Here is a 15,559-nt window from a genome sequence, read left to right on the forward strand (position 1 = left end):
CCTTCACCTTGAGTCTATATTTGTCTTTTAATGTAAGATGCGATTCTTGTATGGGGGCAGATATCTGGCTTGAGCTTTTGTATCCAGTCAGCCAACCTGTGCCTCTTTAGAGGACAATTTAAACCATTCACATTAATTGAGAATATTGATAAGCCTTTCGAGAGTCCGGTGGACATTTTTAATCCTTTTGCGACTGTGGAAGTTGGAATTGATCAAAATTTTCCAGGTGGGTTTACTTTTGTGGTGGAGGATTATGCTGGTCTTTATGGAGGATAGGTCTGAGAATATCCTGGAGAGCTGGTTTAGTAATGGCAAATTTCTTCAACATGTGAATGTCATTGAAGTATGTAATTTCTCCATCATAAATGAAACTCGGTTTAGCTGGGTACAGGATCCCGGGTTGAAAGTTATTTTGTTTTAGGAGATTAAAAGTCGATGACCATCCTCTTCTAGCTTGAAAGTTTTCAGCAGAGAGATCTGCAGTTATTCTAATACTCTTGCCCTTGTAGGTAATGGTTTTGTTTCATCTGGCTACTTTCAGAATTTTCTCCTTCATATTAACGTTAGTGAAATTGGTTATGATGTGTCTGGGGGATGTCTTATTTGGGTTGAGTCGTGCTAGAGTTCTGAAACTGTCTGCTATCAATTTCAGAATCTCTTGGCATGTCTGGAAAGTTCTCCTTCATAATCTCATGGAGAAGAGACTCCATGCCTTGTGAAGCCACTTCATTGCTTTCAGGGATCCCTATAAGACAAATATTAGTTTTCTTCAAATTATCCCAGAGCTCTCTGAGAGAGTGATCTAGTTTTGCCCTCCATTTCTTTTCCTCTTTGAGAGTTTGAGAGTGTTTGAAAGCTTTGTCTTCAATGTCAGAAATCCTTTCTTCTGCTTGCTCCATTCTGTTACTGAGGGATTCGACTGTGTTTCTCAGATCTTTGAGGGCTGCAACTTCTTGTCTCAATGTGTCAAAATCTTTGGTCATTTGGTCTTTCAATTTGTTGAATTCTTGAGATATCTTTTGGGTTACTGCTTGGAATTCTAATTCGATCTTATTTGCTATCCAGATTCTGAATTCGATTTCTGACATCTCAGCTATTTGTTTGTGCATGGGATCTTGTGCTGTGTCTGCCCCATTGATCCTTGGGGGAGTTGATCTACTCTGATTATTCATATTGCCAGTTTTTCTGTTGATTTCACTTCATGATTGTTTTTCACCATTGCCTCTGGCCGTCTTCAGAGTTGGGGAGGTGTCTCTCCAAGATTAGACCCCAGCAGGATCACTCTATTGTTGCTGGATCTTTGTAGGGAGTGACCCTGTGTAGTTCCTGCGGGGCTGCCCCAGCCACGGAGTTCTGGTTGTGGAAGCAGCTCCGGAGTGTGACACACCCAGATCCAGCAACAGGGTGGGAGGTGGTGCACACAGTTCTGGGAGTGCCTGGCACCCAGTGACTTTGGCACAGAGAGCCCAAGGCTCCAGCAGTCTCTGGCCAGGAGAAGAGCTCTGTGCAGAGGCAGGGAGGGCTCTGGAGGGCACGCAGCTACCAGAGTTCTTGGCCAGATGAGCGGCAGTGTGGAGGCAGGGAGAGTACATGAGGGAGGACGCAGCATTATGCAGCTCCCACAATTCCTGGTCAGGGCATGTGGAGGCCCAGCGGGCTTGTGTCGTGGGCTGTGTGTCACAGCACAGCTCTTATGGAGGTCCAAGTGGAGCCAAGCTCAGGAGTTTGAGGTTGCTATGAGCTGTGACACCACAGCACTCTACCCGGGGCAACAGACCGAGGCTCCAGTGTGCCAAAACTGGTCTCATTCTGCCCCTGAGGGTTAAGGCTGTAAGGCAGCTCAGTCCCTGCCTTTAGGCTGCTCAGTCAATAGGTTACTAGCTCCTGCCCCATCCTTGCTCTGCGACCCTGAGGACAGAGCTTGCCAGGGCAGTTCTCTCACAATGGCTTCCTGCAGCCCACAGCTGAACACTATTAGCTCCGTCCGGCTCAGCAGCTCAGTCTGGGGCCCTAGACAATGCCCAAAGTTCTCCACACTCCTGCTCAAGCTCTCCCCAAGGCAGTTCAACTGAGTGCCAAGTCCAAAAACACCAAAACAGTTCACAGGTAAGGCCTTTCTGGTTTGCAGTCTCACTGCTGCTTGTACTTACGACTGCTGGTGGGATTAGGTTGATCGGACACACACAACCACTTGCCAATTTTCCACTGTTTTTGTCCTCCTCTTGGGGTCCAGAAGTCCCTTGCTGACTCCCTGTATCCTCAAAGGGATGATTATAGGCAGATTCCACCAGCCAGAGATGCCTGGAGTCTTATCTCCCCAGACTCACCATGCCCAGTTGCAGGGAAGCTGTTACTTGGCCACCATCTTCCTCAAACTCCTGAATTCATTGAATTCTTGAGACAACTTTTGAATTGCTCCTTGAATTTCTAATTCCATCTTTACCTCCATTCTGTTAATCTTATTTGCTATCCAAATTCTGAATTCGATTTCTGACATCTTAGCCATTTGTTTATGAATGGGATCTTCTTTTGTGTCTCTTTTGTCATTCCTTGGGGGAGTTGATCTACTCTGATTACTCATGTTGCCAGAGTTTTTCCACTGATTCCACCCCATTATTATTTTTCACCATTTGGCTAGAGAAGCGGGCAAGGTGAAATTGAATTGAGGACTCCTGGAGTTGTAATTACCCAGCCCTTTACCAAAGAACTGGGACTGGAGATTGGAGCTTTTCCCTTAGAGCTTTACAAAGGTCCCATTCAGAACTACAGCCTGAGACTCTGGGGACCTGCTTGGTGTGACAGGGCTAGATGGCACTGACCAGTATTCAGCTAGTCTCTGTCCAATTCTAGTGAATCAGTGGCTTTGGGCTGAAATCTCAGCAGTGGAGATATATAAACTATGATACCCCACTCCCCGACACACACAGGCAACAACTGGAAGGGGAGAATCTCACACTCCCAAAACAACACAACCAGGGTACAACCATGGTGGGTCCCCAAGTGATCATCCCAGGTCAAGTGTTCCAAACCAATTGCCCTGGTCAACACAAACACAGATCAGGTGAGAGAGTTCAAAAGGTCTTCAGTATCTAGGTATTGGGGATCCACTTGCAACTCAATTTGACCCCAGTGGGAGAGACCCTGGAGCCACCACCACTGTCAGGGGCAGTGCTGCCACTGTTGGGTCTGGGGTACTGCTGTGTGCAGGTTGCAGGAGCCCACCAGGAGCTGGAGGGCAGAGTCGCTGACCCCCAGCCTCGTGCACAGGAGCCAGGTGGGGAACTGGAGGATGAAGCTGCTGCCCGGCCTCCAGCCACAGGAGCTGGGCAGGAAGCCAGAGGGCAGAGTCACCAGCCTAGTGGGGCCTCAGGGTCGCAGGAACTGGGCAGGAGTCGCAGGCCACAGGCCACGCATCACCGGAGCCTGGCAGGGAAACTCTTGCTTTTAAATAGTCGTAGAGAACTAACAAGGTTAGAAAGCCTTGCTGAAAAAGGAAAACTCAACTGAAAGTTGCTTCATTGAAATGAGGATTTGATAATATTTACTGTATTCTCATATGGCCACATAGTCCATAATTTCCCAGGCTCACAGTCACTTCTCTCGGTTTGGCTCCTTCTCTGCATACTACTAATGGGAATGGCATTACGGCTATTTATCCAGGACAGAATGCTGCCTTGGAGGAATCTGTTTAATTCATCAGGGACTAAGAGAATGAGGCTGAAATGTCTTCAAAATGTTTTCTTGAGGCCTTACAGGGAAAGCAATACTATCTACTCTTGGACCTGCATGTCTGTAGTGTTAAAGCTATGAAGAAAGAGCTGTTTAGTCTTCACATGTGGTCAGATATCATTTATAGAATGTCACCTGTTTAAATCAAGGATTATTAGAAGAAAATGATATTATCTTCCAGGGTGAAAGAAAGAGTAGGGTTAATAAGATTCCAGTGTGATGATAGCAGGGGAGTTCCTGAAGTCAGTGGGAGGTAATTTAAAACGTCTCTATGTGGTTCACCTAAATAATAGAAGGACATTGAGATGCCCTAGAAGCCAGGGCCAACAGGAATGCTACTGGAGAATTCCTCACTGAGGTTGACAACTATGAAGTTATTGAGACTCTAATAAGTAATGAACATGGGTGGGCCTGCTATCACTATCATTCATTAAACATCATGTGAACATTATAAACTACCAGTTCTCAAAGGGTGGTCAGTGGACTCTGGGGATCCTTGAGGTCCTTTCTAGGATTCTAAGAAGTCATAATTATTTTCATAGTAATATTAAGATGTCTTTTGCCTTTGTTACTGGGTTGATTGCCTGCACAAGCAAGTAGCACTGCTTAGTACATTAGCTTGAATCAAAGTAATACTAATACTAAGAATACTAATAGTCATATTCTTCACCATCACACATTCACATTATTTAAAAAAGCCAATTTTACTTAAAAAGGTCCTTGATGAAACCGTACATTTTTAATTTTATTCAATCATATCTCTTCGAATTTCTTTGAGAAGAAATAGGAAGAAAGCATAAAGCATTTCTGCATGCTGAAGTACAGGTGTGCAATTGTTTGAGTTCTAAGCTGAACTAGTCACTTTTTTCATGGAACATCTTCCTTGTACTTTTTTAACTGAAGTGACATAACATAAAATTAATCATTTTAAAGTGAAAAATCCAGCTGCATTTAGTACATTCACAATGTTGTATAATAACCTCCTCTGTCTAGTTTCAAAACACTTGCTTTTTTTAAATAAACCTTTTATTTTCTTGCAATTTATGATCATCTTTATTTTCCCTAGTGCATTATTTTTTCTGTTATTTAGATACCTATTTTTTTTAATTAATATGAGTGTACAGATATTTAGGTTACATTGTTGTCACTTCCAAGGTAAAGTTCAAGTTGTAGTTGAGCCCTTCATCCAGGGGGCATGCTACACACCCTCACATTGTGTACACTAGGTGAGATCCAGGCAATTGCCCTTCCTCTTCCCTCCAATCACCCTCTCCCACTCCCACCCTCCCTATCCTCTTCCCTCCCCCTTGCTAGACTATATTTGTGTTTTATCATTTGTGTGGACGTGCAGGTGTTTATATTAGTTTCATATTAGTATTGAGTACATTGGATTTTTTTTTCCATTCTTGAGATACTTTATTAAGAAGAATGTGTTTCAACTCCATCCAGGTAAACATAGAGATGTAAAAGTCTTCAAATTTTCTTATGGCTGTATAGTACCCCATGGTATACATATGCCAGAGTTTGTTGATCCATTCAAGGGATGAGTCTCACTGGATTTAAGACATGGAACAATAAAAAACCTAGAAGAAATGTGGGAAAACGCTTGAAGATATTGACCTGGGCAAAGATTTTATGAGGAAGACCTCCCCCTGGCAATTGCAGCAACACCAGAAATAAATAACTGGGATTTATTTATTTATTTATTTATTATTTATTAAAAAGCTTCTGCACAGCCAAGAGTACCACAACCACAATTTGCATGTTATGAATCTGACAAAGGTCTGATAACTAGAATCTACAGAGAACTCAAATTAATCAATAAGAAAAGAGCAAATAGTCCTATTTATAAGTGGGCAAGAGACTTGAATAGAAACTTCTCTGAAGATGACAGACGAATGGCCAACAAACAAGTGAAAAAATGCTCATCCATCATTAATCATCAAAGAAATGCAAATCAAAACCATTCTGATATATTGCCTATCTCCAGTAAGATTAACCTATCATCACAAGTCCCAAAACTGCAGATGCCGGCATGGACGTGGAGAGAAGGGAACACTTTTATTCTGCTGGTGGAATGGTAATACAATCTTTTTGGAAAGAAGTATGGAGAACTCTTAGAGAATTCTTCTCCATTCTATACGTCAACCTTCCATTTGATCCTACAATTCTATTAATAGGCATCTACCCAGAAGAAAAAAAATCATTTTACCACAAAGACATTTGCACTAGAATGTTTATTGCAGCTCTATTCATAATTGCCAAGTTATGATAGTTTCAAAATACTTTTGTCCCTCCAAAGAGAAACTACACCTATCAGCAGTCAAGCCTCATTCCCCTCTTCTGTCAGCCCCTAGGAACCATTCATATACTTTCTGTCTCTATGGATTTGTCTATTCTGGATACTTCATATAAATAGAATCATATAATATGTGACCTTTCATTTCCAACTTCTTTCACTTAAAATATTCAGTGTTTCATTATTTTTTATGGCTGAAAAATATTCATCATGTGTATATATCACAATTTGTTTAACCATTCATCCTTCGATGAACATTCAGGCTATTTCCACCTTTCGGCTATTGTGAATAGTGCTGCAATAAACACAAGTATACATAGATTTGTTAGAGTACGTGTTTTTAATTATTTGGGGAATATACCTAGGAGTAGTATTGCTCTGTCATACCGTAATTCTGTGTTTAACTTTTTGAGGGATCACCAAACTGTTTCCATAGTGACCAAACCATTTTTACATTCCCATCAGCAATGTGAAGGGTTTCACTTTCTGCACATTGTCCCCAACACTTGTTATTTTCTTCTTGGTGGTTTGGCTCCTTCTCTTCACGCTGCTGAGGAACCTGGCATTATGGCTATTGACCCAGAGACAGAATGCTGCCTTAAAAGAGTCTGCCATTTTTTGATACAGCAGTTCTAGTGGGTGTGAAGTATCTCGTGGATTTGATTTGCCTTTCATTTCTGACCAGTAACGCCAAACATCTTTTCAGGCACTTCCTGGGCACTTCTTGACCATTTGTATATCTTCTTTGGAGGAATGTCCATTCAGATCTTTTGCCCATTTTTAAATTAGCTATTCATTTTTCTTTTTGTTGTTCAGTTTTAGAGTTCTTTATATGATCGAGATACTTGACCTTTATCAGATACATGTTTGCAAATATTTTCTCCCATATGTGTCCCAAACCACATATGTAGGTTTTCTTTTCACTTTCTTCATAATGTCCTTCAACACACAGTAGTTCTTAATTTTTTTTTTTTTTTTTTGAGAGAGAGAGAGATAGGGTCTTGCTCTGTCACCCAGGCTGGAGTGCATTAGCATGATTACTGCTCACTGTAACCTCAAATTCCTGGGCTCAAGCAATCCTCCCCCTTCAGCCTCTCAAGTAGCTGGGCCTGCAGGCATGTGCCAAAAATTTTAAGTTTTTTGTAGAGGTGGGCTGGCTATGTTGCCCTGGCTGATCTCAATCTCTTGGCCTAAAGTGATCCATCTGCCTCAGCCTCCTGAGTAGCTGGGACTACAGGTGCCCACCACAACACCCAGCTATTTTTAGTAGAGATGGGAGTCTCACTCTTGCTCAGGCTGGTCCTGAACTCTTGAGCTGAAGCAATCCATTCCCCTCAGCCTCTCATAGTGCTAGGATTACAAGCGTGAGCCACTGCGCCCGGCCCTCGACTAACTTCTTAGTTAAATTTATTGCCAGATGTTTTTGTCATTTTGGATGCTATTGTGAATGAAGTTATTTTTCTATTTCTTTCCACATTGCCCATTGTTGGTGTTTTGTGCATTTTTGGAGTAACACAATTGGTTTTTTGTTTTGCTTTGCTGGGTGTGTGTGTGTGTGTGTGTGTGTGTGTGTGTGTGTGTGTTGATCTTATATTCTGCAGCTTTGTTGCATTTGAACTGATCATTTTTTGGTAGATTCTTTGGAATTTTCTATATGCAGGATCATATCATCTGCAAATAGGAATAGTTTTACTTCTTCCTTTCCAATCTCAATGCCTTTTATTTCGTTTTCTGGCTTAGTTGTGCTAGCTAGAACTTCCAGTAGAATGTTGAATAGCAGTGGTAAAACTGGGCATCCTTGTCTTTTTCTCAAGATTAGGAGAAAAAATGTTCAGTCTTTTCTGATTATATTACTGTGGGTCTCTCAAAAATGCCTTATATCATGTTGAGGAAGTTCCCTTCTATTTCTAGTTTTCCAAATGTTTATATAATGAAAGGATGATGGATTTTCTCAAGTGCCTTTTCTGCATCAGTTCAGATGATAATATATTTTTTCCTTCACTTTATTAAAGTGGTATATTATACTGATTGATTTCTTATGTTGAACACTCTGCATTCTTTCAATAAATTTCACTTGGTCATGGTGTAATCCTTTTAACATGATGTTGGATTTGGTTTGCTAATATTTTGTTGAGGATTTTTGCATTTATATTCATAAGGGATATGGATCTGCAGTTTTCTTGTAATGCTTTTGTCTGGCTTTGCTAACAGGATGATGCTGGCCTCATAGAATGAATTAGGAAGTATTCCCTTCTCTTCTACTTTTTGGAAGCGTTTGAAACAATTGATGTTAATTCTTTAAAATGGTAGAAGCTTCCTGGTCCTAGACTTCTTTCTGTTGGGAGCTTATGATTATTGATTTCATCTCTTGGCATATTTCTTTTCAGATTTTCTTTATCTTCCTGTGTAAATCTAGGTAATTTGTGTATTCTAAGAATTTGTCCATTTTATCTAAGTTTTCTAATTTGATGGCATATGATTGTTCATAGTATTCTCTTTTAATCTTTTTTATTTCTGTAAGGCTCTTTCTGATTTTAGTTATTTGTGTCTTATCTCTATTTTTCTTGGTCATTCTAGCTAAAGGTTTGTCAGTTTTGTTGATTGATCCTTTCAAAAAACCAACTTTTGGTTTCATCAAATTTCTGTATTGTTTTTCTGTTCTCTATTTTACTTAACTGCACTCTAACATTATTTCCTTCCTTCTGCTAGCTTTGGATTTAGTTTGCTTTTCTTTTTCTAGTTTCTGTGAGTTATAAAGAAGTTTCTGTAAGTTACTGATTTGAGACCTTGTCTTCTTTTTTTCATGTAGGCATATACTGCTTTATATTTCCCTCTGAGCATGGTTTACACTGCATACCATAAATTTTGATGTGTTATATTTTCATTTTCATTTATAAATCCCTAAATATTTTTTAATTTCCCTTGAGTTTTTTTTTCTTTAACCCATTGGTTGCTTAACAGTGTGTGTTTAATTTCCATGTACTTGAGAATTGTGACATTTTCCTTGTTACTAATTTCTACCTTCATTCCATTGTGGTCAGAGAAGATGCTTTGTATGATTTCAATCTTTTTAAATGTATTGAGACCTGGTTCGTTGCCTAACTTGTAATCTATCTTGGAGAATGTTCCATGCACACTTGAGTAGAATGTATATTCTGCTATTGTTAGGCTAAGTGTCCTAGGTATGTCTGATAGGTATAGTTGGTTCACAGTGCTGATCAAGTCCTCCATTTCCTTATTGAACTTCTATCTAAACGTTCTATCTTTTACGAAGTGGGATGTTGAAGGCCCTTACTGTTATTGTAGAACTATCTTTTTAATTCTGTCAACGTTCAGTTCATTTGTTTTGTGGCTCTGTTGTTTCACACATATATGTTTATAATTGTTATATTTTCTTGATAAATTGACCCTTTTATCAATATATAATGTCCTGGAACACTATTTTTCATTGAAAAAAGAACTGACAAACTATGATTATTTATCATTTATCATTTATATATCATTTATCATTATTTATGATTATTTAGGGTGTATTTAACAGATTTTTCTTTTAATGAGCATAGTGAGTCTTTCACTAAGAAAACAATTGATAGCATTTGTTGACAATAATATAATTTAAACTTTCAAATAAAATTAGAATTTTGGAAAATCGTACCTTCCTTTAATAGCTTGGAAGCTTCCTAACACTAAAGCCTTTTCTAATGAGATGGGTGATAATATTCATTAATGTGATTTTTTGATACTAAATAATAAAATGTGTCAACATTTAGAAGATCTGCAAAGCTCAAACAATATTTTCCAAATGACCAATGCATGATGTTGCAAAATAAAGAGTAAAAGATCTATTTAAAGTACAGAATGGACCAATGTATTCTAATGTAAAAGATGTTGAAAATTGAGATTTTGATGTGGTAACAAAGGAATGTCCACAATTATCTCGAAAGTCTACTAAAATACTCTTTCCTTTTCCAACTATGTACCTGCCAAACAAGATTTTCTTTTTCTTTCCTTTTCCCCTTCCCTTCCCCTTTCTCTTCCCCTCCCCTCCCTTCCCTTCTCTTCCCTCCTTCTTCCTTCCTCCTCCCTCCCTCCCTTTCTATTTCTTTCTTTTTTGACAGGATCTCACTCTGTTGCTTAAGCTAGAGTGCAGTGATGCCATCATAGCTCACTGCAACCCCAAACTCCTGAGCTCAAGTGATCCTCTTGCCTCAGCCTCCCAAATAGCTGGGACTACAGGTGTGCATCACCATTCCTAGCTAAAAGTATTTTCTTTTTATACCTCAACCAAAGCAATAAATAATAAGAGATTAATACAGAAGACACAAGTATACAGTAGTTTTAAGCCAGACAGTAAAGAGATTTGTAAAAATGTAAAATAATACCAGTTTCATCAAAGATTTTTCTGAAAATATACATGTACTTATTGTTTATTTAAAATATCAAATAAAATATCATGGAGTTTTCATTGCTATTGATTGATTAAATAATATTTTCAATTGTTCTCACTTTTAATTTCTAATATAAATATTGATAGATATAATCCCCATAAACCAAAGCTCTTCATGATCCTCAATAATTTTTAAGAGTATAGAGCGAGACTCCATCTCTAAAAAATAGCCGGGCATTGTGGTGGGCACCTGTAGTCCCAGCTACTTGGGAGGCTGAGGATCATTTGAACCCAAGAGTTTGAGGTTGCTGTGAGCTAAGACACCACAGCACTCTACTGAGGGTAACCAAGTGAAACTCTGTCTCAAAAAAAAAAAAAAAAGAGTATAAAGGGGTTCTGAGTATTGCTGTTCTAGCCAAAGCAATAAGGAAGGGGGGGGCAATGAAAAATAGTACACAAAATCAAGTGCCAGATAAAAGAGTTTTATTCCTAGTTACTCTTTTAAAAAACTTTTGGAACTAATAAGCCAGTGATAAATTAGTGGGATATGTGAGTATGAGATATAGGAATCAAAAGTATTCCCATATTCTGTGATAACCAGTTGGAGAATAAAATGAGGTGAAGATTCCATTCACAAAAGCAACAACGACAACAAAATTTTAATAGCTCTTAAAAGGTATGTGTGACTTACAAGAATAAAACACTAAGAACTACTAAGATCAGACATTTTTTAATAAATAAAGAGCAATGCTATGTTCCTGGATTTCAATAAATTAAATCAAAATCTCTGGAGTGGGACTGAGATGTTAGCATTTTATAAAGCTCTCCAAGTGATTCCAATGTGCAGTCAAAATTGAGTACATGTGAGTCAGTTTTTAAAATTCACTTCGTATACCTAAATAAATTTCCAATAGATTAGAGTTAAATGTTAAGAATTTTGAAAGGAGGCTCGCCACCTGTAGTTCAGCAGCTAGGGCACTGGCCACATACACCGGGGGATGGCAGGTTCAAACCCAGTCCAGGCCTGCCAAACAACAGTGACAACTACAACCAAAAAAAAAAAAATCGCTGGGCGGTGTGGCGGGTGCCTGTAGTCCCAGCTGCTTGGAAGACTGAGGCAAGAGAATCGCTTAATCCCAGAATTTGAGGTTGCTGTGAGCTGTAACGCTACAGCACTCTACCAAGGGTGACATACTGAAACTCTGTCTCAAAAAAAAAAAGTGTAGGGCAGCACTTGTGGCTCAGTGGGCAGGGCCACCAGCCCCATATGCCAAGGGTGGTGGGTTCGAACCTGGCCCTGGCCAAACTGAAAAAAAAAAAAAGTATTTTTTGAAAGGAGAAAATAAAAGTGAATATTTAATCTTCATGTGGGGGTGAGTTTTCTAAATTTTATAGCAGTGGGCAAAGATGTTAAAGGAAGTGAACAATAACTGTCACTACATAACATTTTTAAATGCATAAATATCAAAAAGCACCATAAAATAAAATAAAAATACAAAAAACTAGAGAAAAATATTTGCCAGCAAATCTGTAAGAAAAACATCCTTAATGTTAAAGAAATATTATAAATCAGAAAGAAAAGCATTAAACACAGCAATAAAAATATAAATAAAAGACACAATTCACAAAAGGAATTGCAAATGAACAATAAACCTAGAAAAAGGTCTTCATTGATAAATAAGATACCACTTACTTTTGCCCATTCATATTAACAAAAAAATAGTTTAATGATAATATGCTCAGTGAGTGCTATGATAGAAATTAGTATATTGTTTCTGGGAAGTAATTTAACAATATTTATCAAAAGTTTTAAGAGGTTCATACTATTTGACAAAGTAATTCCATTTCCAAAAATATATTCTAGGGAAATGGAAATATAGACAAAGATTTACATATAAAGAAAACTTATCATACTGATATTTATGGTGAAAATTTGGATATAAACTAAATTTTCAAAAGAAAGTGATTATTCCAATAAATTATGGTGAAACCAAAAGATGGAAAATGGCTATTCAAATTAGAGTTTGTTAAATGAACCCGTCAACATAAAAAGAATTTATACTTGCATTATAAGGAAAAATGTTTTAGCTATTTTGATAAGAATGTATCAATGATTAATTTTTAATAAATGATGTCCATACAAAGAAAAATGGTGATTTCAAAGTATTTTAAATTACATAAAAATACTTATAATTGAGTTCAGTTCATTGAAATAGTGGCTATAATTTTTTTAATGGAAAATAAGTATTGGCAAGGATGTGGAGAAATTGGAATTCTCATACCTTGCTCAGTTTTAAAATGGTGCAGCTACTTTACAAAATACTTTAGTGTTTCCTCAATAAGTATATAACTACCATTTGACCCCAGCAATTCCACTCCTAGGTATATAATGAAGAGAAATGAAACATGTTCACGCAGAAACTTGTACATGAATGTTTACAGCACCTTTATTAGTAGTAGCCAAACGGTGGAAACAGCTCAAATGTTCACCAATAGATGAATGAATAAACAATTGTAATATATCCACACTACAATGGAATATTGTACATACTGTGGATGTCTAGGTGTCTTTTGTGGGACCATGGACTGACATGCATATTATTAAGCCATATAAAGGAACAAAGTATTAATACATGCTACCACTTGGATAAATCTCAAAAACATTATGCTAAATGAAAGAAAGCAGACACAAAAGGTCACATATTTTATGATTTCATTTATAAGAAATCTCAGAATAGGCAAATCCATAGAGACAAAAAGCAGATTAGTGGTTGCCAGGGGATAAGGCAAAGTGATGATGGAGAGTGATTACTTATGGGGTCCAGGGTCTTCTTGTGTGGTGATAGAAAAAGTTTTTAAACTAGAGAGACTTGATATTTGTACATTGTCATTGTACTAAATATCATTGAATTGTTCACCTTAAAATGGTTGTGTTACATGAATTTCACCTCAATTTTTAAAAGACAAAACAATATGTTCTGTTTCAGAGAGAGAGAACACAATATGTCTTACAATACTAAATACAGTGCCAAGAAAACTATAGACAGCACTTGATCCAGCAGCGTGAAGTTGTACCAAGAAATCAACAGGAAGATGTTAACCTCTTGCTTTGAGGATGGTTACAAGGGAGAAAGCCGCGTTGCGCTCTGAGTTAGCAAATAGGTGTAGATTTAAAGCTCAGCCCAAGAGAATCCATAAAATGTTGGAGCTGCAAAGGCTGAAACCGTCATCCGACCTGGATTTGCCCAGGCAAGGGTGGCTCGAGGTAGCACGGCCAGTTGGCCAAGAGCTGGAGACCAAGGCCAGATCTTTCTGCACTCCCGCCCGACCAGACTACGAAGCAAGGCTTCCCAAAAGACTGAAGTTTAGGTTTGCTTCTTTGTTTCAAAACCCGGTAGCCTGCGGTGAGCAAAGGATTTTGGACTGACAGTGCAGGCCCAGGAACAAAGACGTGAAGCTGTGAGCGGGATGGGGACCTAGGTGGGGGAAGACACCGGGTCAGTCCATCTAGACATCCACATATCCTCAGTGACAGGGAAGGGGCCCCAGACGAGGCAGACGACCCTCCTCTGGCCCTAGAGAACCCACGACTCCCTGAGGGTAAATGGAGCTGTGCAAAAACTCGCAAGGGAGACCTGTGCCCTGCGCCGGGCACTGTAGGGCCGCCCAGACCCCGACCCTGCGTGGGTCCCTGGGGCCGCGCGCCATCCCTAGGCCTGCTACGGAGGAACCCCCGCGGGCTGTAAGCACTTCTCCCGGGGGCAGGAAAGCCTGTGCTCCGCGCCCCCACGCCCGGCGCGTAGCGGCCGTCTCACCTCCCCAGCCTCGGGGCCAAGTCGGCGGGTCCCTGAATCACCGGACACCTGCCGGATCCTGCTCTGCCCTGATGCCTCGAGCGCTGCGTGGTCTGTGTCTGCCTTGCACTAATCGGGAAGATTAGAATGTCCTTCACGTCAGGAAATTATGCATTTTACTGGCACCCCTGGAGAAACCGAAGGGAAATTTGGAGCAGAAACAGCGAAAGTGACCCATCCCCTTTGCAACAGGGTTCGCGCATTGCGGCTGGAAAGGCGGTGTGTTCGCGGCGCAACTGGGGAACGCTGCGTGGGCGGCTCCCTGGGCCTTTGCCACTCAAGGAAACCGCTCCGGCTGGCGCCGTTTTGTTGAACCCAGGGAAATATCTAGGAAGCGCAGGTCCCTTGTTTCCTACGTTCTAGGCCAGTAACTCGTCTTTTGGCAGCGTCCTTTCCTCGTTTATCTGTGTCCAGCTTCCTCTGCTCCGCTCCTGCTTCGTGACCACTCCTTTACTTATGAAAAGTGGAGTCAAATTTACCAAAAGCCCCTCAGCTGGGGACAATGCGGCCCCAGTACGTATTAGAGAGCAATAGGCAAGGACTAGGACTAGCGGAGCCTTCGATAGCTCAGTTGGTAGAGCGGAGGACTGTAGTGGATGAGCTGTAGTAATCCTTAGGTCGCTGGTTCGATTCCGGCTCGAAGGACTTCGTACATTTTTAGTCTTCGTTTAATCCAATTATCCCGTGGGGAAATTGTGTAGAGTCTGCCTGTGGCTTTGCTTACTACTGCTATTTAGTAAGACACAAACGGAGTAGTATGTGCACGTTAAAGCTCTCGTGCGTTAGGTGCAAAAGTATAGTAACGTGTTTCAAAATTAGCTTTTATTGCTATTGCTTGGTTGTATTATTATGTCTTAATTTTTACATCTTCCTCAGTATTCTCTGCTAAATAAATATTCTAAATTACTGTTGACCTCCTGGTCCCCGGACATCGCAGAACAACCTGTAAGGCAAAGGGAAGAAAACTAACACCAGCTGGGGGATTAGCTCAAATGGTAGAGCGCTCGCTTAGCATGCGAGAGGTAGCGGGATCGATGCCCGCATCCTCCACTTGAAACTTTTGTCCTCTCACAGAGGATTTTTAATTGTGGTAAGAAGATTCCTCCGAACCACGGCGAGTGTGTCATCATATACGTAGAAACGCGTTTAGCGATGATTAGCATCACATTATGGTCGTTTATTTGGCAGGTGAGTCTTATCCAGTGTTCTAGCTCGATCATTTTGTCTTTTCTGCCTCCCGGCAGGGAAGCCGTTAACCGTCTTGGGAGAAGCCGCTGCTAGAACTCTCCG

The 15,559-nt window shown here is 40.1% G+C and overlaps 2 non-coding genes across 2 annotated transcripts; both read left to right on the forward strand.

Moving 5' to 3' along the window:
- Nucleotides 1-14,825: 14,825 nt before the first annotated feature.
- TRNAY-GUA (transfer RNA tyrosine (anticodon GUA)) lies at nucleotides 14,826-14,914 on the forward strand. Its single transcript is given in 2 exon segments — nucleotides 14,826-14,862; nucleotides 14,879-14,914. It is a non-coding gene; the product is annotated as a tRNA-Tyr (tRNA).
- Nucleotides 14,915-15,246: 332 nt separating this feature from the next.
- Nucleotides 15,247-15,319, forward strand: TRNAA-AGC (transfer RNA alanine (anticodon AGC)). Its single transcript has one exon. It is a non-coding gene; the product is annotated as a tRNA-Ala (tRNA).
- Nucleotides 15,320-15,559: the final 240 nt, after the last annotated feature.

Source organism: Nycticebus coucang, chromosome 4 (genome assembly GCF_027406575.1).
Source record: "Nycticebus coucang isolate mNycCou1 chromosome 4, mNycCou1.pri, whole genome shotgun sequence".
Taxonomy (NCBI): domain Eukaryota; kingdom Metazoa; phylum Chordata; class Mammalia; order Primates; family Lorisidae; genus Nycticebus; species Nycticebus coucang.